Source organism: Vanessa tameamea, chromosome 26, assembly GCF_037043105.1.
Source record: "Vanessa tameamea isolate UH-Manoa-2023 chromosome 26, ilVanTame1 primary haplotype, whole genome shotgun sequence".
Classification (NCBI taxonomy): domain Eukaryota; kingdom Metazoa; phylum Arthropoda; class Insecta; order Lepidoptera; family Nymphalidae; genus Vanessa; species Vanessa tameamea.
Genome location: NC_087334.1, coordinates 2,547,095 through 2,572,180, shown reverse-complemented (window position 1 = coordinate 2,572,180; position 25,086 = coordinate 2,547,095). Strand labels below are relative to the sequence as shown.

At 33.2% G+C, this 25,086-nt stretch overlaps 1 protein-coding gene and 1 long non-coding RNA gene across 2 annotated transcripts in view; one reads left to right on the top strand and one right to left on the bottom strand.

Annotated features, from left to right (window-relative positions):
* LOC113398380 (uncharacterized) overlaps nucleotides 1–25,086 on the bottom strand; it is a 619,887-nt gene that overhangs the window by 149,451 nt on the left and 445,350 nt on the right. The window lies entirely within an intron of this gene.
* Nucleotides 11,315–25,086, top strand: part of LOC135194169 (uncharacterized) — a 211,292-nt gene continuing 197,520 nt past the window's right edge. Inside the window, exon 1 of the long non-coding RNA XR_010309691.1 lies at nucleotides 11,315–11,402. This is a non-coding gene — a long non-coding RNA (uncharacterized LOC135194169). The remainder of the gene's footprint in view (nucleotides 11,403–25,086) is intronic.

Here is a 25,086-nt window from a genome sequence, read left to right as displayed (position 1 = left end):
AAGGACCACGTCATGGTAAGTGGTGACCATCCCCGTAAGAAATATTAACCATTCCTTAAAACACCATTGCGTAACCAACCTTGGGAACTGAATAAACTCAACAAGTGGGCGGAACCTAAGCAGATGGGACTGGCCAAAGCCACTACCACTACCGAAAAACGTTTTTAATTTTAATTTATTAAGGTTTTTATTTATACAAATAAAAGTTAATTGCACTTCTAATAATAATAGACCATATCAGAAGAATTACAATTTATTCTAAGTTTACTTGAAAGGAATAATTAAGTTAAACATATACATTTAATAAGTTAGGATCAAAAATAAATACTTTAACAACAAGAAAACTACTATAAATACATAACCTAAAAAACTATACGCTTATAAAAACAATATCAAACAAAAACCAAAATCAAAATATACTTTATTCAAGTAGACTTTTACAAGCACTTTTGAATTGTCATTTAACAAACTGTTTTTAGTAAAGATACCACCGGTTCGGAATGTAGATTCTACCGAGAAGAACCGGCAAGAAACTCAATAGTTATTCTTTTTTAACATCTAAAAATACAGTCATGTTAGTTAAATACAATTATATATGTATGTTATGTCTCCTGCCTGGAGTCAACATATATTAAATCAAGATGGGATAATCTTGAAGCTGTATTAAATTCAATAAATATCAGTAATAAAAAAAAATTATACCCGAACATAAACATACATAGAAACGAATCAAATAGTAAATTTAAATACTGATAATCCAATGTAATAAAATATTTTTCACAAATATAAACGCAGTATTAAGGACGTGACGTCACCGGTCAGACGAAATGGCGTTAGTTAGGTAGTGGCATCTATTTTGTTTTGTTATATTCCATTCCTTTCATTCTATAATCGATTTTTTGTATATAACTAAAACTTAGTCAATAAGTGTCTGTCAATATATTTAAAAATGTTTAAATCAATTGTTGTTTATAGTATATATACACAGATGTGTTTTAAGATAAAAATCACCAACACAAAATCTATTGTAAATAATTCCTACATACATATAAACTTAATATTTTTTTATTTTAACCAATAAGAATTCAATAATCGCTCAAGGTTTTATATAAGCCAGCGAACAAGTCAAGAAATCCTCGCCTCTGATTGGTTCGTTCAGACTTATGCTCAATTAGCGAGATGCATTCGCATTCCGACATATCATTTAGCCTGCAGTAATCCTGCAATCTATTGACACATAGGTTTTAATTCATAAAACGTTTTCCAAATTAAGTCGCTGTTTCAATTCAATTTAAAATCAATGCAAACAAAATTCCTTTATACGTTCGGCCAATTAAAATATACATCTAAAATAATATTGTAAATGCAGAAGTAACTCTGTCTTTCAAATCCAAATAACTGAACGAATATGATGGAATTTGGTATGAAGCAAGCTTGAATTCTAAGGAAGGATATAATTTTTTATTCATAAAACCTAACAACCAACCCCTAAAGAACGAGCGAAGCCGCGCTTGCCAACACAAGTAGTTCTAAATAAACAACATGAAAAAGGATTATGATTATTTTCATTGCTTAAAAAAAATATAACTTAATTTTTTTTTATATTTTGGATATTTATTTCTAAAACAAACCTCTCAGTAACTGTATATAAAAATCCTAATAATTTGTATTCGACATGAAGAATGAGTTAATCAGTGTAATAAAAGACCCAGGAGATACGGCAATCAGGATCCACTTAATAACAGCAGTTTCCAGGAGATACATCGATCAGAATCCACTCGCTAGCAGCAGTTTCCGGCGTATTTGCAATGTAGCGAACAAATACTGTCATGTTAATTATGTCAGAAATACCTTAGTAAGTGTTACAAGCTCTTAGGACAATATTGTTTGGTGATAAAGTATGGAAAATCAAATAAAATCAAATTCCTTTATTAAATATATAATAGCATTAAACTTACTTATTGATTGTCAAATTAAACACTACCACCGGTTCGGAAAAGAAAATACCCTGACCTGAGAAGAACCGGCGAAAGAAACTCAGCGGGTCTTTTTTTTGGCAATTTGTTATGATTTACAAATATTCAATATAAACAGAAAGAACCAGGAGGCGATCCTTTCATTCCCAAGGTGCTCAACAATGAACTCACTAACTGTATATAACATTTCGCACACAAGCGTTTTTTAATATATTTTTTTTATTTGGAAACAGAGGCATTACAACCGCTTTCTGGGATTTATATTACTTAAAATTATAAGTGGTCCTTGCCCATAAACATCGGCGTTGTAAGAAATATTAACCATTTCTTACATCAACCTTGGGAACTAAGTAGTATCCCTTATGCTTGTAATTATACTAACTTAATCACCTTTCAAACTAGAACACAATAGTACTAAATAGTGCAGTTTAAAGGTACAATATGTGACGAGTGGTACTTAGCCAGAAGGGCTTGCCTAAATAAATATTTCAATTTCAAATTTCATTACAATAACAATATTACTGATTTCAAAGGTATTCGACGGATTCTATTGAATTTTTCACGCAACGCATTCAAGTGAATTAATATCATGACCTAGTTTGAAGTGATTTTGACGTTTTGCCAGCCAATAACCACAGCTGCTGCAATTCGAACAAAAAGCAGATAGCATATCGGTCCAACGACATGTTCTTTATATTTATAGCTAACATAAAATAATATAACGTTATCAATTATATTTAGAGTTTATTATGTAATAATAATATAATTAATTAATTTTCGACCGTAATTCGACCGTAAAACGAAATTCGACCGTAATTCATTGCTAATAAAGTATAAGATGCGTTGATTCGTAAGATACGGAGGAAAAATTAGGTTCAACAATATCTTATCACTACTACAACAAAAAAACCAAATATAAAAAGAAATGTCGCTGATTTTCATCTTTGACCCTCACAGGCAAGCTAATCTTTGGGTCACCACAACTATCTGCCGCTTACGACTTGGACATGCATGCACTGCCATACATCTTTGTAAAATTAAGAGATTACTTTGTGTGAATGTGGCCTAGACGAAGGTTCCTTATCCCATATACTGTTCTTCTGCTCCAAACTCCTCCATCCCATATACGACGTTCTCCCTCCTAAAGTTCTTCGTCATATTAATGTTGAATGTTTGTGTTTAGTCCACTTGGAATTTTTTATGTAAAAACATTGAGCGTAGTAAAATTAAGTTGTAAATATTTATGTGATTGTTCTTATATGTTATCTTATATATTATAATAATTTACGTTTATCTGATTATTTATTATTGTGTTGTTTTAGGTTATGGGTTAACAAAGAGTCTAATACTACCATGCCTTCAAAATTAAATTGAGCCTGTAATCTCGACCGTACCGTTCAATCTCCATCGTGTCTTCTCCATTGCACGTGACAATGGCGAAATAATCGGCGCCTTTTTCAAATAAAAGACAAAAAAAAAAAAAACAAGAAAAATCATCTTTGACATGACGTGTGTTGTCAATGTTTCATATTAAATATTATGCAGATAAACTAAGATATCGTGTATGTGTTAAACGTATCGTAGTGTGTGTAATGATTTTTTTTTTAAATTATTTTAATGTATTTCTAATGCATATCAGGGGTACAAAGTCATTGCTTCACGTATTGATATATAGATTTAACGTTGACATTATATAATATTTGTTTTAAATTTGTCGTATATTTGCTAAACTTGCTAGAAGTCATGTCATGACCCCAGACCCCAGATTGACTCGAAAAATATATTGCGCCGAAGTTAGAATCAAGATATTACTTCTGGCTCCGACTGAGGAGTATAATATTTTAAATAGCACATTTGTACTGTACAGGAAAAGTAACACTTTGTTAGCTGTAATATCTAGCTGCTAGAAGCACAATGTACTCACGCGAGTTGCGGCCGAATTCACCTAACACATACAGTTCTCGATGGATTCCTCACCACCGACCAAGAGTGAATTATAACAACGATATTTGAACCAGTGACCATCACTTAAGATCGCCACATTCTGTCCACAGGGTCACATTGGTTCTTTTCTCCCGTTAGAAACGAAATTGATAATTCATTGAATCTCTATTTTCTTTATTACATGATGAGCTTCAAAATAATAAATCAACGGGAATTCATGCACAGGGGTAGGTTTAAGGGAGAGTAACATTAACTAGTACTATTTATTTAAGAAAATTATTTACTTTACAATTACACGAACGGGAAGTCCCACTTAAAGACAAAAACAAAAAAAAAAGTATTTAAATGAAAATAACTCTATATGTTTTCATGATCGCAAGTGTATAACAAAATTCACTCATACAGTAATCCGACGGCCGTGATGCAGCATAGCTTTTCAATGGGAACCTACCGATTACTTCTCGTGTACACTCCATACAGTAAACCCATTGTTTGTTACACGATTTCCAACAGATATTCATTGTTATGCGCTAAATATTATATAGAAAAAAGCGTCCATCTCAATAAACGTGCCGAGGAATTTTGACGTAAGTGTTGCCTCAAATGTTACACGCGAATAAGTTTAAAGCTTGAACCATTCAAATCGTCGATATCAAAATCAAAATATACTTTATTCAAGTAGGCCTTTACAAGCACTTTTGAATCGTCATTTAACAAACTATATTAAGTGAAGCTACCATCGGTTCGGGATGTAGATTCTACCGATAAGAATCGGTAAGAAACTCAGTAGTTACTCTTTTCTAACATCTAAAGATACAGTCATGTTAGTTAAATACAATGATATACGTATATTATATATCCTGCCTGGAAGTCAACAAGAATTAACTTCACGATTTTTTTTTCGTCACGTTAAGAAACTCGGACATCGAAGATTCCATCCAAACTCCATAATTTATGCGATATAGAAAGGTAACAAGTTTAAGCGCCAATAACTCAATGGTTTACGGGCCGTTTTGCGATGTAAAAAGTCGCAGGATCAATCCAGACTCCTTGGGCTATTGTCATCCCCGCTCTTAACACAAGTGATAAGCTTAATTTAGGGCATTGCTACTATTCTATTTAAAAAAAAAAAAGTAATACTTGTTTAATTAGACAGTCAACAATGACAAGGTTCTATCGACACCTAAGAGCTAAGAAAGAAAACTGAAAAACAGGTAGAATTCAACAAGGCCAATAAAATTATATTTTTATTTTGAACAAGCGGCTTCGCTCGGCGTTGGTTAATAGTTCTTATGCATACATTTCTTGGAGTTTAAGCTTGCATCATAACAATTTAATTGAATTCCGTTCCAATAGTTTGGCCGTTAAAGAGCAACAGACAGACAGAGTTACTTTCGCATTTATAATATTGGTATATATGACCTGAAGGCCAAGGCCAAGGCCAGTTTGGTTGATCGTTGCAAAGCAACGTGCCTGTCGGTCTTCTACCGTTATTCTTCGGAGAGTGTCCATGCCTTAATACCTCTTTCACCTTCACCTGCCGAGCAGAGCAGAGATATTCCAGTGATAAAAACGTGTTAATCTTAACTGCCGTGCAATTAAGCAAGTTCAGTGGTGCTTGCCCGAATTCGCACCAGCATTATCTGTTAAGATCGCCGTACTTTAACCACTGAGCTTACACGTTAAAAATGCTCGTTCGAAATTCGAAAATCGAAAATTAAATACACATTAGTAAAAAAAAACATAAAATATACCTTGAATATTCAGATGAAATATATATTGAAATAAAACTATTAGACAAAATTGTCACAGCGCTTGTTGGTAAGTAAGTATTTTATATATCTAATGCTAAAACAAGAGTTTCTCAACAGTAAACATGGTCACATGTGATTGAAGTGTGTCCGGCACGTGGTTTACGGTTCCGTAGTTGGCGCTGACGGCTGTCGTTGTTAGTTAAGTAGTTGTACCTAGTTAACCGGACTGAGTCTACGCGACTGATTCCACTATGTGACACGAATTTTGAATCTCCATTAAGATTCTTCAAAACTTTACAATGTATGTTATATAAAGTTTAGCTTGAAAGTTTTTCTGCTCTCACTCGTCCTGTGAGATTTTATTGCTTTTTTTTTTCAAACATATCATGTCAAATGTCTAAATTATAAATAATTATTATAGCGAGTGATAAACTACTAAAACCTTCTCCGAAACGCGTTGCATCTTCTCGTATAAGTTTTATGTATATTGGTTTAGTAGATTTTCAGTTAGTCCTCTAATATACTAGTATAGATATTTTGTTTCTGTGCATTGATTTAATTATATTATTAATATTTTATTCATATAATTGATTTGTTTGTTTATTTAGTTTTAGTATATTTTAGACTGGATGTTGCTGGTAGATAATATCTTCAGACTTTAAGTCATATATATTTATGGCTTTATGGCATATTGAAATAAAATAATATTTTGAGATTATTTTTTTAAATAAAGTTAAGATAAACGTAAAGGATCACAGCTAGTTTCTTTAGGGGAAAAAGACGACGTCTCGTCTAAGGGCCTCATGCCACGCTTGAACAATGGAATGTATTCTACTAACATTATTTATTTACATGTCAATTATTTCGTGGTTTTTTTTTACGTAGTGGTAAGACTTTGTGCATCACATCACCGCTGAACCGTAATTCCTTGTATTACTGCGTTCCGGTTTGAATGGTGAATGAGCCAGATCTTCCCGGGGTTGCTGCTTTGAAAGTGTAAGGAATGATTAATATTTCTTTCTCTTTCTTTCTTCGACAGTGCCAGTCAGTTCACTTTAAATAAAAACGAAATGGAATTAGGAACACGCATAAATTAATTATTAAAAAAAAAAAAAATGTTACAAAAATTTCAATTGAATCAAGCGAGTAGGTCATAAATAGCTTTTGTATAATATTACTTACAATAATACATTTTTATTGTATGCATATTATACCATTACAATTCAATAAGACACAGGGCGTTGTAAGCGATCGTTTCATTCGTATAGAAAACCGTTTCAAATACGTACGTACGATAAATCAAACGCCTTGTGTGACTGATGATCGGGCTGACTTCGTATAGTCCGCAATAAGGCTGATTGCACGTTTAGTGGTTAAGCGGTTGTGGGCGCGGGAGCGGGTTTTAATAACAATAAGAACAATTATATCAATAAATTAATATATTTTAAATAAAATTCCAAAATTGCATTCACCAGTTCTAAATAATACTTAAGATAAAAACACTCGTTAACTTCAATATATGAGAAAAGATAACGAAAAAGAAACGTAAAAAAAACGAGAACGTGTTTCTGAAACGTTTTGTAGAATTTAATATTATTACAATAACCTAAAATTAAATCTTCATATTTTATGCGCAATAACAATACGCTCAAATCGTACGAGTGATTTTTTTTTATATACATATATGTACTTACTTATATTATAAATGCGAAATGAAAACTGTCTTCCTGTCTGTTGCTCTTTCACGGGCAAACCACTGAACCGATATTGATAAAATTTGATATGAAGTAAGTTTATACATCAGGAAACGACAAAGGCTACTTTTTATGCTAAAAACCTGATGACCAACCCCGAAAACGCAAGCAAAGCCGCTGTCGAGAACTAGTAATGTACATATATATATAAAATAAAATAACGATTACAAAACTCGCTACCGCTTCAGCTCTTGAACATGTCAGAGCCTTAATTCAGCAATGGGTCGTAGCACAATAAAAATAGAGCTCCTAATACAAAGGGCTCCCTCTATGGTGGTCTTTGGTAGCGAGTGATGTTTGAACGTCACTTAGTTATAGACAAGGAATTGCGGAATGCATTCTTCATATAAAGAGCCGTCAAACGGAGTCCTTCGTTAATTGGCATTTGTATTGTCAACTAGCTGTACCCGCGACATTGTGCGCATTGAATTTAATAAAAAAGTTATCGTTCAGTTATCTTAAGTCGTTAGTAGGAGGCACCCGGCGTGACGCTGGAGTGGTGGCATGCGCGAGGGCTGCGCGCGGTACTGGACATTGCAGCGTGACTTTATATATGCATAATTCCAAAATAAAAGTAGCCTAAGTTACTCCTTATCACATCAGTTATCTACCATTGATAGTCCCGTCAAAATCGGTACAGCCGTTCCAGTGATTAGCCGGAATAAACAGACAGACAGACAAAAATTGTAAAAAATATTATTTTGGTATATATACCGTGTTATATATATGCGTTTAGTAAAAATCGGTTATTTTAATATTACAAACAGTCACTCAAATTTTATTATATACTATATAGATGCGATTCCAAGTTTGGATACTAAAATGTACTTTAATAAAATTTACTTTTCAATATTCTATTAGAGTTAGTATACGTATATAATGAATAGAAATCACATTGATAGTTAATGATTGTTCAATTATTTCTGTCACTCAAACATACACACAAGTATCCCAAATAGTTAGAAAATGTGAATCTTCACCATCATTATCAGCCCGTGTCAGAATTGGAAACATTCGATTTTAAGCACTCTTCATGTCTCCATGTACAGAGTGCCCCGCACTGGCGACATACGGTCTGTTCCAACGAAGGTTCTGTCGTACATGTGACCTGCCCTGCCACGTCAATCGTAGCCGAAGATTTTTGGTTCAGATCCAGCCAAGCATGAGTGTCCATGTGTCTATAATCATAGTGACAAACATCGTGAGAAAACCCGTGGCCGTTGAAATACTACAACCTCCAGAAATTATTCTTATTTATTCAAATAAAGAATATTCTGGCTATAAACTATACTATATATACATATATACTGTATGTTTAATAAAGATCCTCTCATTTTTTTTTTATTTTGCTATCAATACAGTTTAATTTGAAATCCGTCAAATTAAATGATCAAATCTCAGCTCCCCAAATATTTGCATAAGACAGCTGTCACAGAGAGAACTCGTTAGATATTTTTTATCTGTATTTCAATTTGATTGAATTATTTTCCTCGTCAAGTACCAACATATTATATTTAATGAAAAACTTTAACCTTATTTTGAATAAAAATTTACTCAAATATTACGTAAAAATATTATAATATTAAATTATTACGTAATTGTAAAAATAAATGCTCCCAATTTTAATTTTTATGTCTCTCTGTCAAAGTTCATTCGAGTATTTTGTTTAATATAAATATGTATTAGTTATATAATTATATATCATATATAATTGTATTTAACTAACTAGACTGTATTTTAAGATGTTGAAAAAGAGTAACTACTGAGTTCCTTGCCGGTTCTTCTCGTTAGAATCTACATTCCGAAAACCGTGATAGCTTCACTTAATATGATCAGAAAGGACGCTGGTGGAAATTCGTATTCGAACATGACCGAATTCGTACTAAAGGTCGCTCTTTAAAATTCCCACAAAATTGATTTAAAATAATAACCAATGTAAAAAAACTTACTTATTTACTTAACTTACTTACTTAATACAAATTTAAAATAAAATTTAGATACATAAACAGTTCAGTAGCTAAGTTACAATTAAGATATTTTGTAATTTAGCCTAGTTCTTACTCGAAGTGAATTCCCCTATTGCGAACGCGAAGTCGCATTATTTTTTTCGGTAGTTAAGTTGTAACTTAACTACCGAACTAGTCAAATTATTATGCATATGGGGGTTAAAATTATCGCAAATAGTCACCCCTATCGCCTCCTAACGGGAATACGTCGAATTACCAATAACCCTGTATATATAAATAAAATAATAGCAATTCTCAACAGCTATCATTCTCACTTCGAAAATCGAAGTCGTAATCACGACTGGCCAACGCCAGGAATCCCGGCAAATCCGGCGCCGGGATAGCGCAATATAACTTCTCATAACACCAACTAAACTGGAAAACGAAAATTGAACGATGAGTGGAATCGCACTAAGACATTTATTTCCGACGCCATTCTCGCGAGATATTCTCCGGGATTGCAGTCGGGATTGTGCAGTCTAGGACGCATAGGTTTATTCCGTACTCGACTGAAAATATATACAAATTATATATATTTATTTATTAACATGAAATGATTTTGAGAGACCGTTTATGATATTAAAAAAAAAGAAAACTCAGATAATTAATTTTGTAAACAAATCAAAGGCAAATGAAAGCGTATCTTATTAATAATACTGAACTAATACTTTGATAAATAGTGTTATATATGCATATGTATATAAAATAAAAACATCAAAAGCGGTCTAGCCGTTTAGGAGGAGTTCATTTACATACGCGTATGTAAAATTTAAATATATATTGATAAAACTAAATTTGCAAGTTTATTGCTTATCAGGGTATAGAAAAATACAATACATTATCGGTATAGGTTTTAAAACATGAAAGAGTACTTAAATGTACTTTATGCATGCAACAAATAAGGCATATTATTCTGTACAAAAGTTTACAGATTTTATAGATTGAAATTAGTATTCGTTGGTTAAAGAATAAAGATTATTATTTTTAATATTATTATTAATTTTTACACAAGATCAATTTAAATTTTATATGATTATTACGTGTACGTATTACTATTAAAGAGTACATCATTATTAAATTTCTCACTGGTTCTTCTCGGTAGAATCTACAATTCGAACCGGTAGCTTTTCATTATATATAAACTTTACAAATAATACAAAAATCTTATTAAAAGACCCTCAAATAAAGTATATTCTTATTTTGAATAAAAAATAATAAAGTCAGGACGAGAGCGGAATACACCGGTAGGTAGGATTGCCGGGCTCGGCTATTTGTGTCGTAATTGACAGCTCCAGTCAACTCGAGCTTTGTGAGGAGTCGATTTTATCCGTAGAGTGGCTCCGGTCAGTAATACCCATCTGTCCGGGACTATATTTATTATAATACAGGATGTTGTTATTTAATTAAGATATTTGATTTTACAGTTTTTGCTAAATTTTTTTGTCGACTATACAGAACTAAATTCTTTATATATTTGAGGTCTTTCTTTTTTAATATGTTGCTGTGAATCAATTAAAGTAGGTACACTATAAAAAAGGCAACATCATGTACATCCTGTTTTCAAATTATGAATGTTATTTCAAAAGAATTTATGGTTAAACTGTTCCTAAGCAAGAAAGAATTACAGGTCACTAGGCTGTAAATACTTATCGCTACATTTTCAAAGCCGGTGCGGTAGTAAAACATAAATATATAGGTAACTAGTTGTCGCCCGCTGCTTCGCTCACGTTTTATGGGTTGGTCGTCGGGTGGTAGGCGAAAAGGTGTCCTTCCTAATACCATACCTAATTTCATTGAGTTTGGTTCCGTGGTTTGGTCGTGAAAAATCAACGGACAGGCAGACAAAATTACTTTTTTTATAATATTAGTATAGATAGAGTGACGACCTCCGTGGTCGGGTAGTGTGTACACCGGTTTTCATGGGTACGCCACTCCGAGGTCCCGGGTTCGATTCCCGGCCGAGCCGATGTAGAAAAAGTTCATTAGTTTTCTATGTTGTCTTGGGTCTGAGTGTATGTGGTACCGTCGTTACTTCTGATTTTCCATAACACAAGTGCTTTAGCTACTTACATTGGGATCAGAGTAATGTATGTGATGTTGTCCAATATTTAATTTATTTAATATTTAATATACTAGTATTTTGTCATAGTAGATTTTTAGTAATTTATTCGAATTTCATTACTATCTGAAATGCAATCATAACCCGAGAAAAAGAACACTAATGCTTGTCTGATTTGATTAGGTATACATATTTTGTTAACAAGTTATGTAACAAATAAATAATCAAAGTTTCTGCGTTCAAAAATCTTATAAAGATATGAATCTTATCTAATTAAATATATACCAAATGGTCTACTCTGTGGCACAAAAATCTACTAGAAACTTAATACAACACATGATTGTGAAATGTCAGAAGGCGCAGAATGAGCATTTGACTATAACAAAAAAAAGTCAAGGAAATTTTAGACATAAATATTATATCTGAGATAAGAAACGAATTCTACTTAAAATAGCAGTGCAGATGTGAATTCTTGGTTTATCAAATTGAAATATAAATAATTAAATTGATTCACTTCGACCTCTTCGACAATCGAATATAAAAAAAGCCAGATGGAGCGCGCGGAACATAATAGTGTAGCAACAAAAGCGAATATAAATAGACAATGCAGTCAAAGGATATTGGCAGTGTAAAGAATAGTAACCATTCCAATTCGCCAAAGCTCCAACTTTGGAAACTAAGTTGTTACGTCCCTTGTGCCTGAAGTTTTACTGGCTCACTCACCTTTGAAACCGGAACAAAACTATACTAAATATTGCTGTTTGGCGATAGAATATCTGATGAGTGGACGGTACCTACCCACGAGCTTGCACAAAGTCCTCCCACCAAGTTGCAGTCTCAACTAAATTATACAGCCTTAAATTTCAATTAAAAAAAAACGACTCATATCGATTTAAAACCTGATTAAGATAACGAAAAAGACGTGTCAATAATTCCATTATTAAAAAAAAAAAAAACAAACCAAAAAACGCCCATACCAAAGCCGAGATAACGAAATTGCTACAATCCGCCACTAATTACGGCTATAAAAAGCGCATACGTTAATTATTATTCATTATTTATAAGATTAAAGACGGCGGTAGCTTTGACGATGATGGGATTCCTTAATGACAAGATATCTTCAGTACAGATTATGACATATAGTCGGTTAATTATATTCCTACCGCTGAAGCGAGTAGTATTTATATGTAATTATTTTTATCAATTCCATTTGGAGTTTAACAACGTGGTCGCTCGCTTCTCTTTTGTTTATTTGGCGTTGATGCCGTAAGTATTTAAGTAGGACTTTGAAATTCAGCGGAATTGAAATGTGATATAATTGGAGATACTATGATCAACGCCATTTGGAGGCCAAGCAAGATCATATTAATGCAGACTAATGTTGTCCCCTGTGACAGGGTAGCTAAAGGCACAAGGGTCATAAATTCTTAGCTCCCAAGGTTGATGGCGCATTGGTGTGATATAAGGAATTAATATTTTTTCTTACAGCGCCAATATCGATGGGCAGTGGTGACCACTTACCATCAGGTGGCCCATTAACCCGCCTACCTATTACATAAAAATAAGACTATTACTCGGTCCCTCGCTCGCTGCCGCTGTAAAGGCGAGTAGGACTAAAAGTTTTTACACAATCGGAAAAAAAGCACTTTTGAACCGTCACTTCCCGAGATTAAATAAACTTAAAGCTTCCATCGGTCTGGAATTTAGATTCTGCTGAGAATCGGCAAGAAGCTAATACATAAAACTAATAAATAAAAGGCCTTGTTCGGCGTTTGAGCTCTCTCCAGTACACCTTGCGCACACACTTTTTCTTCGTCTTTGATATTGAACGCTGTGGTTGAAATTCCAATTAAATAAAACATAAGTATTCCGTATATTTCTTTTAAATATCCGAATGTTTTGTTAATATTGAATTCAAGGTCAATTGTTACATCTGCAAGTGTTATTTTTATTGCTATAATAAAATAAAAGATATACACTTGTACTTAGTACCTCAACCTTTTTAAATTGGTCGAAACCCTTGTTAATACAATTAGGCTTAAAAGCCTTTCTCTTTGCTACTTAAAAAACGCCAATATTGGTCGAAGATGAAGTGAAGATCAAGGAATCCACCGCTAGGAGACTTGCATGTGTCTATTTTCAATGAAATTCTCCTACATGTGTATCCATCAACTCATTAAAGAAGCGTGGTGGAATAAGCTGGCAACCTACACCTCAAATAGACAAAGGCCTAAGCCCAACAGAGGGACATATACAAGCATTTACGAGTATATGTCTATAAATCCGAAATTAATTCAGTCTGTCTGCCTGTCTGTTATGTTTTCATGGCCAAACTACTGAACCGAATTTGATGAAATTTGCTATAAACTAACCTTGAATATCTAGGAAGAACATAGGCTACTTTTTTATATCCAATCCCTGATGATCGACCAAGCAAGCGTAACCGCGGAAGGCAATTAATAAATTATAAATATTCTCGTATTGAAAATATATTTATGTGATTTCTCTGAAAATATTTTTGGTCATGAAACATAATCCACTAAAGTAGGTTAAGTCATAAAATACAATACTCCGATACGTCTCGTCTGAAACGTCAATTCAACGTTTTTTTCGCTAAATGACATTTTGATATGGGTCAAGCGGCTATGGAAATAAATACATATATATCTTTTTTCCTCACTCAACCCTATAACATGTTGATAAAATATTGTCGATGGTAATAAATTATGTATTAGATCTATTTAATGTTACAAGTTTTTACTCGGTGGTAGGGCTGTGCAAGCCCGTCTGGGTAGGTACCACCCACTCGTCAGATATACCGACAAACAGTGTTGTTGTGCCGGTTTGAAGGATGAGTGATCTAGTGCAACTACAGGAACAAGGGACATAATATCTTAATTCCTAAGGTTGGTGGTGCTTTAGCGATCTAAGGAATTGTTAATATTTCTGACAGCACAAATGTATATTGGCGGTGGTGACCACTTAACATCCGGTCCATTGGTCCATTTGCTGGTGCGCCAACGATTACATAAAAAAGCGGGTAGTACGGCTTGTGCCAAGCCCTACCAAGTTAACCAGATTAAAAGATTCACGTCTTCTACGTTTACTGTGAGCTCACTTGAAACATAACTTAACTTAAGATATTAGAAACTTCTTCATGTAAGACTTAAAGCTAAAAAAGTGTTGTATCCTACAGAACGGGAATGTATTCAAATAGAACTTTCACCATTAAGCAGATGTATTCAACCGCATTCAGTTTTTAATCAGAACGATTGCTATCTACAATTTGTAGATACGGGCATTGAAGTCACGATCTCAATTTCGACAGGTGAACTGAACCCTTAAGCACTAGTCTCGTAAATTCGGAATAAGAGTTAATAAATAATTATATAAAATTTATTTCTTTGAGTAGACCGACGGAAAGTACACTTGCAGTTCTCCACCTGCTGGTATCTCTGCATGTAGATATTTTCAATGTAGGCATATTGACCAGTTCCTATACCAATAAAACGCCATAAATCTTGAAATCAATTTTATGTCTTTTGTGTCTGTAATTACACTACACTTGCCTTTTAAAACAGCACAACCAACAGGAAATATAGTAGTTGGTTTTGGAATAACTGATGAGTGGATGTTAAGCTCACATACAATGGCTCCCATCGATCTACGCAAAATCGAAGCAAGCCCAAACAAAATCAAAACGTGTCTATTATTACTGGGCATTGAAGGTTGGCGGATAAGTAACTTTATTTATTTCACCAGTGGAACCCTGATCGAGATCAACATGGATGAATAATTGCTTAGAAAAATAATGACAATACTAATATTAGTATCATAATTTGGTCACACATTGACTAGAGAAAGGAATAGAAATTTATTAACATTTCAAATTAAAACCCCAGTTTCGAAGTGGGCAGCGTAATAATTTCGAGGAACAGCTCCAGCGGCACGTGTAAGTTTCATTCAGTTTTCGGTCTCACGTTTTTAATATAGGTAGGCAGACGTGTAAATGGGCCGCCCGATGGTAAATGCCACAACCTCCATAGACATTGGCGCTATATGAAATATTAACCATTCTTTACATCGCCTATGCGCCACAGACCTTAGGAACTAAGATGTTATGTCCATGTGCTCATTACACTCAATCACCCTCTACACCGGAACAGAACGATACTAAGTATTACTGTTTGTCAAAATAGCAAATCACAAGAAATAAACGAGTTCCGTAAGAGTTAGGAGCAATATTTTTATAGAAAATTTATAATAAAGAAAATCGTATTGACAGAAAAATAAGTCCAATAGAAACAGAACTGTGCCAGTTCGACTTACCTTTCGCCTCGCTTCAGATTCCATCCACGGACTCCAAATACAATTTGATTGCGCCAACTTGATTGTTTCAATGAAATTGACAAGAAAAACACGATTTTCACGACAAGAAATCCCGTCGATATTACTTGAAAAACAACTTTTAAGATATATTTTTTATACTACTTTTGACCTCGAATTTATATTTCATAACGTTAAAAGATAAGACGGTATTCTCATAATGTTATACGAATAATATGTTATACTTCTAACGTTATTGTTTTGATTTCATCAAGAAATCTTCAATGTATTAAGTTGGTCACTAATATATTGAACTTAGCACGATTCATGCAGGCTTTAGTTATCGACGGCAGATGCGAGATTACTTTTTGGACGTGAAGTCCAAATTTCAAGTTTAATTCAAAGGCTAAATTAAACGATTCAAATGCAAGAAACTACTTGAAAATTGAAAGCATATATTTTCAATTTTCTTAATTTAATTTAATTTTTATTCAAATAAGATTTAAATAATAAATACTTTTGCGGGACATTTTACAATTATTTTTTTGAGTTTAGACAACCCACCATTTTATTGCTAAAGAGAAAACCTTTTGTACTATCGGTGGGGGGTGTGAGTCATCATAACTATTTAAACCAACGTAATGATGAACGGCATCTCTATAAGCAGAGATGACAAGGAAGCTAATACCATGCTATCTGACAAATCCATGATATCAGAAAAGGAATTTCCGTCTAACTAAACACCCACTAAAGAACTTTCATTAATAAAACAGTAACAGTTGAAATATTTTTAATCAAACTTTATCGTACTATAAAAAAATATTAAAGAAACAAGATTTTAATTGAAACATTTATATTTAAAAAAAAAATGTTGAAGTTCAACGGAAAAGATGTTATGGAAGTAATGAAAACTTTAGACATGTTCTCATTTCAATGTTGTCTGCGAATTATTCATCTCAAAGAAACCTAGCTGGAGTTCTGCATATAATAGGAGTATATCTTTTCAGTTTAAAGCATTTCATGGTTTACGCTATGAAACCATGAGACGCTTAGTAAAAGAAATATGGACAAATCACTACTGGAGATTAAAGTAATAGACGCTAAGGATATAGTGAAATTTATAATATATTTTTGTACGGTTTCTTCAGGTGTAAAATGCTACATTGTTTCTACCTACAGGGTATAAAGCATTATCATAATGTTTTTCATTAATAAATTGCACTCGTGCGAAGTCGAAGCAGGTCCCTCCGAATCCAAGCATCTATCATATCGTATCAAGCTAGAAAACCGCCATCGATCCGGCTCGAAGGACTTATAAGAGATTATACCTATACTTTTAATAGATTGAGGTTTAATTAGCGCAGCGGTTATTGTAACGGCGGCTGCGTTAACGGTCGCAGGTTCTATATCTGTTTTGACAAAAAATATGTACATATTTTTTTTATTATACATGTCTTTGGAAACTCTTGATGCATTATAGCTGCTTTGAAACTAAGAACCTATATCTGAATAAAAGGGATGCTCAAACCAACTTAATACACACAACACCTTAACTAAAACACTACCCCGAATCCATCTAGATTTGACGATATCTGTAATCCGATTTCCTAGACACTATCACGTACCGTCCTTATTGCGTAAACCATTAAGAACATAATGGCTTAACGAGTTTTATCCAGTTAACGTGCGTATATTTACCATACCTGATATTATTCTGAGGACAGTTTTTTATTATCAAGCTGGACGAAATAAAGCAAGATAGTATATAAATACTTTTTTTATTTTCTCCTTACATTCTTCATTGACCAGTGGATGGATCAAGTGGAACTTTATCAATGAGTTTTTTTATGAAGTTTTTTTTTATATATTAATATAACTTATCCGTAGATTTTCTGTACCGTTGTACCGTCGCTATATAACTCTATATTTCTAAATTGAATCCTGTTATTTTATTGTGTTGCCAGGAAGCATCACTGTCTATTTCTTATGAAGTTTATTTTGTTTACAATTTATTTTATTTTGGTGAAATTATTTATATTCAATAATTACCTATATTTACAAAATCAGACTGTTTTCTTACTTTTGTGCAGCATTAGGTCATTTAAAACTGTTGAGTAACAAGAGCATTTGTAGCCACTTTGATTCCCGGAAACACTTAATTTTTTTTTATCTAAAATTACTTTTCCATGTTAAATAGTAGTAAGTTCATGTCAAGAAAAATATGTATATAATTTTCCAAATGATATGGTAACCCTAGCATTCCATATATAAACCGATAACCGTCTGAGTAACGAAAGAGCATTGAGGCTGAACGTTTCCGTAGGCCTAACCTAGGCTTTGCGAGCTAGCTAGGCTAGTGATATGTCGCTAGAGACGTAACAAGATACATACTGGTTGGCATTGTATCAATGGTTGATAATATTGAACTAAATGTTCTCTTTGCATGTCAGTCAAACTGGAAATATTAGTGACATTTAAAAAGAGTTAACCCAACCCTAATAGACTTTAAAGAGAAAAAACTAAAGTGGTTTATAAAAATATAACGCATATAAAATTATAGTCACACATAAAATAACATAAATTAAATTTATTTATATAAGAACTCTTTCATTATAAACAAATAAAATTAAAAATAATTATTTTACAAATCTTGACCGCGTGGAATGCTGGCAACACTGGCAGCATTTCAAAAAAGGAATCAACCCTCCTGTCACCCGTGGAGCCAATAAGATGAGATGATATACTGTTAATAAAGGTTTGCACTATTACTCCAAGGTTCAAAGTGTTTTGCTGCTGATGGATGAAAAACATATTTTGGAATAAGATTAAATCCCCATTCATAAAATTTTGGTATATATAGCAAAAATTTGTAACAACTTTTACTGTACTAAAACAAAATGGTAAATGTTACAGTAAAAACAATAAATTCGTATCCTGCTGGAATGGCTGTAAAAACTGCTAACTCGCAATGGCCGATTTGTAGGGTTGTCACTTGTTAAAAAGTCAAAATATTTAAACTAGGGCAACTGTTTAGTATTTCGACATTTCGATACAGATTTTTCGATTGTGATATTTATTGTTAATCTGGTTTACAATTTTTCATTCATAATTACAGCAGACGATCATAAACAAACTCAGACAGACACTATAAAAAATATATTCTGTATTTTGGTCTTTATATCAACAATGACGTTTATAAAGCTGATTCCAAACACTATTCAGCAATAACTTTTTAAAATGTTATACGTACTATTATAAATGTGAAAGTAACGCTGTCTATATGTCTATATGTCTGTCTAAATTTCTGTTCCTCTTACACGGCCAAACCTCTGCATTGAATGTGATGACAGTTGGTCTGACGCAACTCGCAAGGTTGAACTACTTTTTTATATGTAACACCGGACAAACCTTAAAACACGAGTGAAACCGCGGGCACTAACTCGCTTTTATATATGATGATGAAGATATTAATGATCATGATCAGTAACGAGATGGCCCAGTGGTTAGAACGCGTGCATCTTAACCGATGATTTCGGGTTCAAACCCAGGCAGGCACCACTGAATCTACATGTGCTTAATTTGTTTATAATTCATCTCGTGCTCGGCGGTGAAGGAAAACATCGTGAGGAAACCTGCATGTGTCTAATTTCAACGAAATTCTGCCACATGTGTATTCCACCAACCCGCATTGGAGCAGCGTGGTGGAATATGCTCCATACCTTCTCCTCAACGAGAGAGGAGGCCTTAGCCCAGCAGTGGGAAATTTACAGGCTGATTATATCAGTAACGTAAATGAAAACCGATGTCATCCTCAATAATAATAATAATAATAATATTTTCTTGCGACTTTCACCATACGGAAGACCTTCTTCGTCTTTAGCAAAAAAAAAAAGTTTAATGTGAAAAAAAATTAAATGTTTTTGACACGAAAGATCTAGTGTTGCAACCCTAAATTTTAATACGAAAGAGATACAAGTAAGCCCGTCCCACGATTTGCTTCTCGCCCTGGCGTTGCGCGGAGACAAACGGATTTCAAAACAGACTACCCTTGCATTTGTATGCGATCCTGGTACTTGGGAAATGGTTCGAAATATATTTCATTAACAAAAATAACTTTTACTTGCTTTACTAAGATGATTATTATTAATTAATTCAGACATAAATTCCTAGTTTAACTATCCTAAGATTCTCTAACCTTAGCTTAGGACCAATTCTGATTCTAATTACTTAATGATATAAATTTTGTAGATAAGATTAATTATATGAAAATAAATGACACATTTTATTAACTCAAGTATCATAAACCATGAACAATGAAAAAGTCCTAACCTTCTTGGTTGTAAAAACTTTTCTAATGATACATAAAAGTATAAAATTTAAGTAATCGTAAAAAACACATTTTATATTTTACAATTTAGACTCAACAATACAGGTCTATGATGTCGTCCAGTTCGATTTCGGCTACGGCAACCAATTTCAAGAGAGACCACACAACTACTCAGGACATATTGTAGAGTACAAGTGTGTGCACGCACTCTACTTCTCACTCTCATAATCCGAGACGGCAAATCCAACACGATCGGAAAGACTGACACAGATCCAACGGCTTTACGTGCTATCCCAATAAAGTTTGCTTTGAATCCAGGACCTTGGGATCTCACTCTCATAATCCGAGACGGCAAATCCATCACGACCGGAAAGACAGGCGCAGGATCAACGGCTTTACGTGCTATCCGAGGCAGGGATATTTAGACACTTCAGACTCCAGGCTGTTATTGAAAATTTTTCGACCGAAAACCCATATACCATAGAGGGTGAGTGAGCCAGTGTAGCTAGAGGCACAGGTGACATAATCTCATAGTTCCCAAAACCGGTGACGCAATGACGATGTTTGGAATGGTTATTATTTTTCACAGCGACAAGGTCTATGGGCAGTGGAGGCCATTTAACACCAGGTAGCCTACATTCACGATACCATAAAAAAGCTATATAAATTACAGCTATAAATTAATTTACAAACATAAAGGTATTTCCATTAAATTAATTTAATATTTGTATTTGGTAAAATGAAAATTGTAAATCAGCGATATTGAATTTCAGAATATACCTCAGATTCTTTTCCACTTAATATTTTCATAAACCCATCTCTGAGCTTCGGAACTTGTTTTTTTCGAGTGAAATATCGAAAAGAATTTTACCAAATAGCTAATAGTGATTTGACCTATATAAAGATCAAAGGACGAAACCGTGAAGTTATTCTATTATTTATATATATTTATTTTTCTAGAAACATCCTTATTGAAATAAAAGTAAACTAATATTCTGCAAATGTCCAACTTTCGGACAAAGATCTCTCTTCTTGAGAAGATGTAGAGATTGACACTAATCTGATGAATATTTTAATGTCGAGCAATAGATTTTCAAACACAAATGAAGCACATGAAAACTGATGAGCTTGTCCTGGTTTAAACCCCGCAATCGATGGTAAGGTTAACGTGTTCTAGCCTCTGGCCGATCTCGGCTGTTTTTTTTTTCTGTTATATTATTTGTGATACAACCAACGGGCGACCTAATGGTCACTACTGCCTATAGTTTGCACTGTAAGAAATAATTTTGTGAGATTTTAAGGACTCCCTTCAACTTCCAAAATAACAGCTAGCAACAGCAGTTTCCCGTTTATTTATGAATCATCGTAATAATATAAAAACTGATTTTAATTTTTGAACTTAATTCAATTAATATAATAATATGTCAAATTTTATTTCCATAAACATCTATTTTTCCCATTTCTCTCTCCCAAAGAGGACAACAAGTACCACTTTTAAAATGAGCATTTACAATGCCAACAAACTCATTGTATTTTAATAATTGAATAACCACAACTATATATTCATTATTTAGATGCTTTACCCGCAAAATAATTCAGCCATTTGTAATTCAACGTATGATTATAATACAAATATTTACACGCATTATTCGACGGACAAATGTAGGTCATTTTAAACACCGCTAATAACCAAACCCAATCCGTTAGTCGGGTTATTTCCGATCTATTTGATTTGCCGAAATGCAATTGACTCGGTTAATAAATTCTTGTATTGACGAGCGGGCTGTTCTGACACCGTTACGGGCGCAGATTATAAAACAATAGGTAGATGGAGCGCTCGGAACATTATACGAAAGCAAATACATTTCCCGGTAGTGTGAACCAACTCGTCTCTTTTGTTAAGACAAAAGTGCTGTAACTTTAATTATTAATTTCAATAATGTATTAAATTTTTTATTTTATTACCTGAGGTTATGTAGTTGGACTGGCACCTGATGGTAAGCGGTGGGGCCCAGAGACTATAGCGTTGTAAAAATAATTAACGTTCTTACATCGGCTTTGTACCACCTTGGTAGCTGTCTACCGAACTTGCACAAAGCCCTGCCACCAAATTTCAATTGAATTATTCGTATTATTAGACAAATAAATTAAAATCTTTTTCTATAAATCAATGAAATAGTACGTGCACAATTACGTAACTTGTCTTCACTAAACAGTATAGGAAACAAAGTTATTTGAACGATACATTCTTCAAAAAATATTATAGATTTGAATAGAATAATTTTATATAGAGTTTAAAATCAAATTTACTATGAAACATTGCACAAATGAATAACAAAAAAAATAATTATCGAGCGTGCCTTACAATACTCGCATAATATGACGTGTAACATCTGACATCGCACTTCGGTAATAAGGAAAATTAACATTATATCCTCCCGGAAAATGAATTCGTTACGACCTAACGGCCAACTTCAACACGCACGCACGCTCATTGGTTAAATCAAATAGCGCGTGCTTTGTGTTACACACTTCCGTCCCTTTTCGCAAAATATAGATACACATCAAAAATATTCATCTTTACATAAGACACATTAATTATAACGGATAACGATTAATTAGTGCTCATAAAAATTACTTGACTACAATTTATTTCGATCATTTTAATTAAAATATTAATTTACCAAAACAATAATAATTTCACATCCGGTGTGATGGGCGGTATGATTTATTGAGGCGGTATTAGTTCTATTCGTCTAATTTTGATTTTGGGTTTCCTGCAGAATTTCAATTCGATTTGATGAGAGTTATTAATAAACTTCGAAGTTTTCATTTTGATAACACCGCAGATGTTAATTAGATTTTATTATATTTGTATACTATCGCCCGCGGCTTTGTTCGCGTTTTAGGAGGTTGTTCATCAGGTTCTAGTTATATAAGTTTGGAATGAAAGCAAGCTTTTGCCCTAAACGAGTAACAAACAGATATACAGTGTTACTTATTCATTTATATTAATATATAATATAAGTATATATATATATATATATATTAATTACGCATCTAACATCAGTCTGTAATGTAAGTTTAGGATGACAATATTTTTGTTTTAATAAAAAAAAAAAAAAATTATTTTGGAAGAAATAATTCGAAAAATATAAAATTTCTTTTAAAACACGTTAAATTTCAAAGTTTCAACTATCTCTTAATTCTAATTTTATTCGACTACAATTAGCACTATGATTTAAAATAGATTCTAATAAAAATATTGATTTTTCCATATAATATTTCCTCGATTCATTCGCTGAGAAAATTAAAGATTAAATTTTAGCATTAAAATGTAAGGTATATATATACTTTTTTAAATTCGAACAAGACTGCGTCCTGAAACAGAATCCAATTTATTTATTACTCCAACAACATGTTATTGTTACGAGTCCTCATTCAGCACTGTACACACGTTCGAACTAAGCGAATGACTATCTATTTTCTGTCATTATTACCGCTTATTTTGTATGCAGGAAGGACTAGACTCGCGTGCACTTTAGAACAAATATAACACTTTTATGTCGTCGGTGAAATTGAATTTAGGTTCAACGAGTTGCCTAACGAACGACCTCACTGTTTGAACTCCGAACTGTACACGAAAGAAGTGCTGAAGATGGAGTGTGCAATTCGAACGTAAAATAGGTTCGGGGGAGACAGAGACAACGTTATGATCTGCACTGGAGGAAAGAGATAGAATATTCGCTTAGATAAAACAAATGAAATTTTAAATTTAGATTATATTTAACAATTATTGTTTTCAGAATTTTTTAAAGAGATTGATGCGTTATTAACTTCGTATGAGCGTATATTAATTTAAAAATTTTACAATATTCTTGGGTACAGAGAAACAATCTTAACCAATCAGAACCATTTTGCGCGTCATTTTAGGCGTCGTTGATTGGCTCCCGATGGCGACAAACATTTTCACAGATAGCCTTGCCATAGACAACCCACACATTATACAGAAGTTGTGCGAAACAATTAATATACGTTATTGTTTAGTAAATATTCATATTAATGAAAACTTTATAAACAAAAAAAAAAAAATTAAGTTCGTGTAATATAACGAATATGCTTATGAAAGTTATTTCAACCTATTCTATTACAATTATAAACGATCAATATGGCCCGTTACAGCATATAATTTAAATGAATATTTTCGAAGATATTACAGATTTAAAACGCAGGGACATAGCGATTTGTATTGTACGACATTTTGTAGTATATTTAGTATCAGCAGTGCACCCGTGCGAAACCGGGGCGGGTCGCTAGCAAATAAATAAAAACGAAAGGGTTACGGTAATTAAATAATCATATTAAAAAATAGCAACGACATTTGATACCCATAAAGAATGAAGAAATGAAGATAAAATATTTACTGCACACAAAAAAACATTAAAGTTAAGTACACATTCATTTATTTGATTTGGGATGTACAAAGGCGGCATTTATTGCTTTGAGTAATCTCGTAGAGTCAATCTTCCCTTTGATTCCTTTATTCTCGGTAATCATTAGCGGGAAAATTTAAAAAAAAACATATGTTTATCTACATCATATAAAAACAATTAGAAGTTACGGAAATTACGAGTTCAGTACCCTCTGAATTTGTTATCATTAGCTTGTTTTTCAATAAATCCCAAGAAATACAATTTACATTGGAATATTAGGTAATATAATATTCAGGTAGCCTTGGGTTTGTTTTGCAGAATAAATTGTGATTTATTAAAAAAAATATATATACGTGATCGATACGCGAAAATCACGATGCTTCTCTGTCGCCCTAAACGAGAGTGCGAGACGACGCGTTATTCTGACCAGACCTGTGCAACGTTTTTCCACAAGCACGAGGCACAGGTGTGAAGTTTCTGCGCCGCATATTTATCGATAACGTCCAA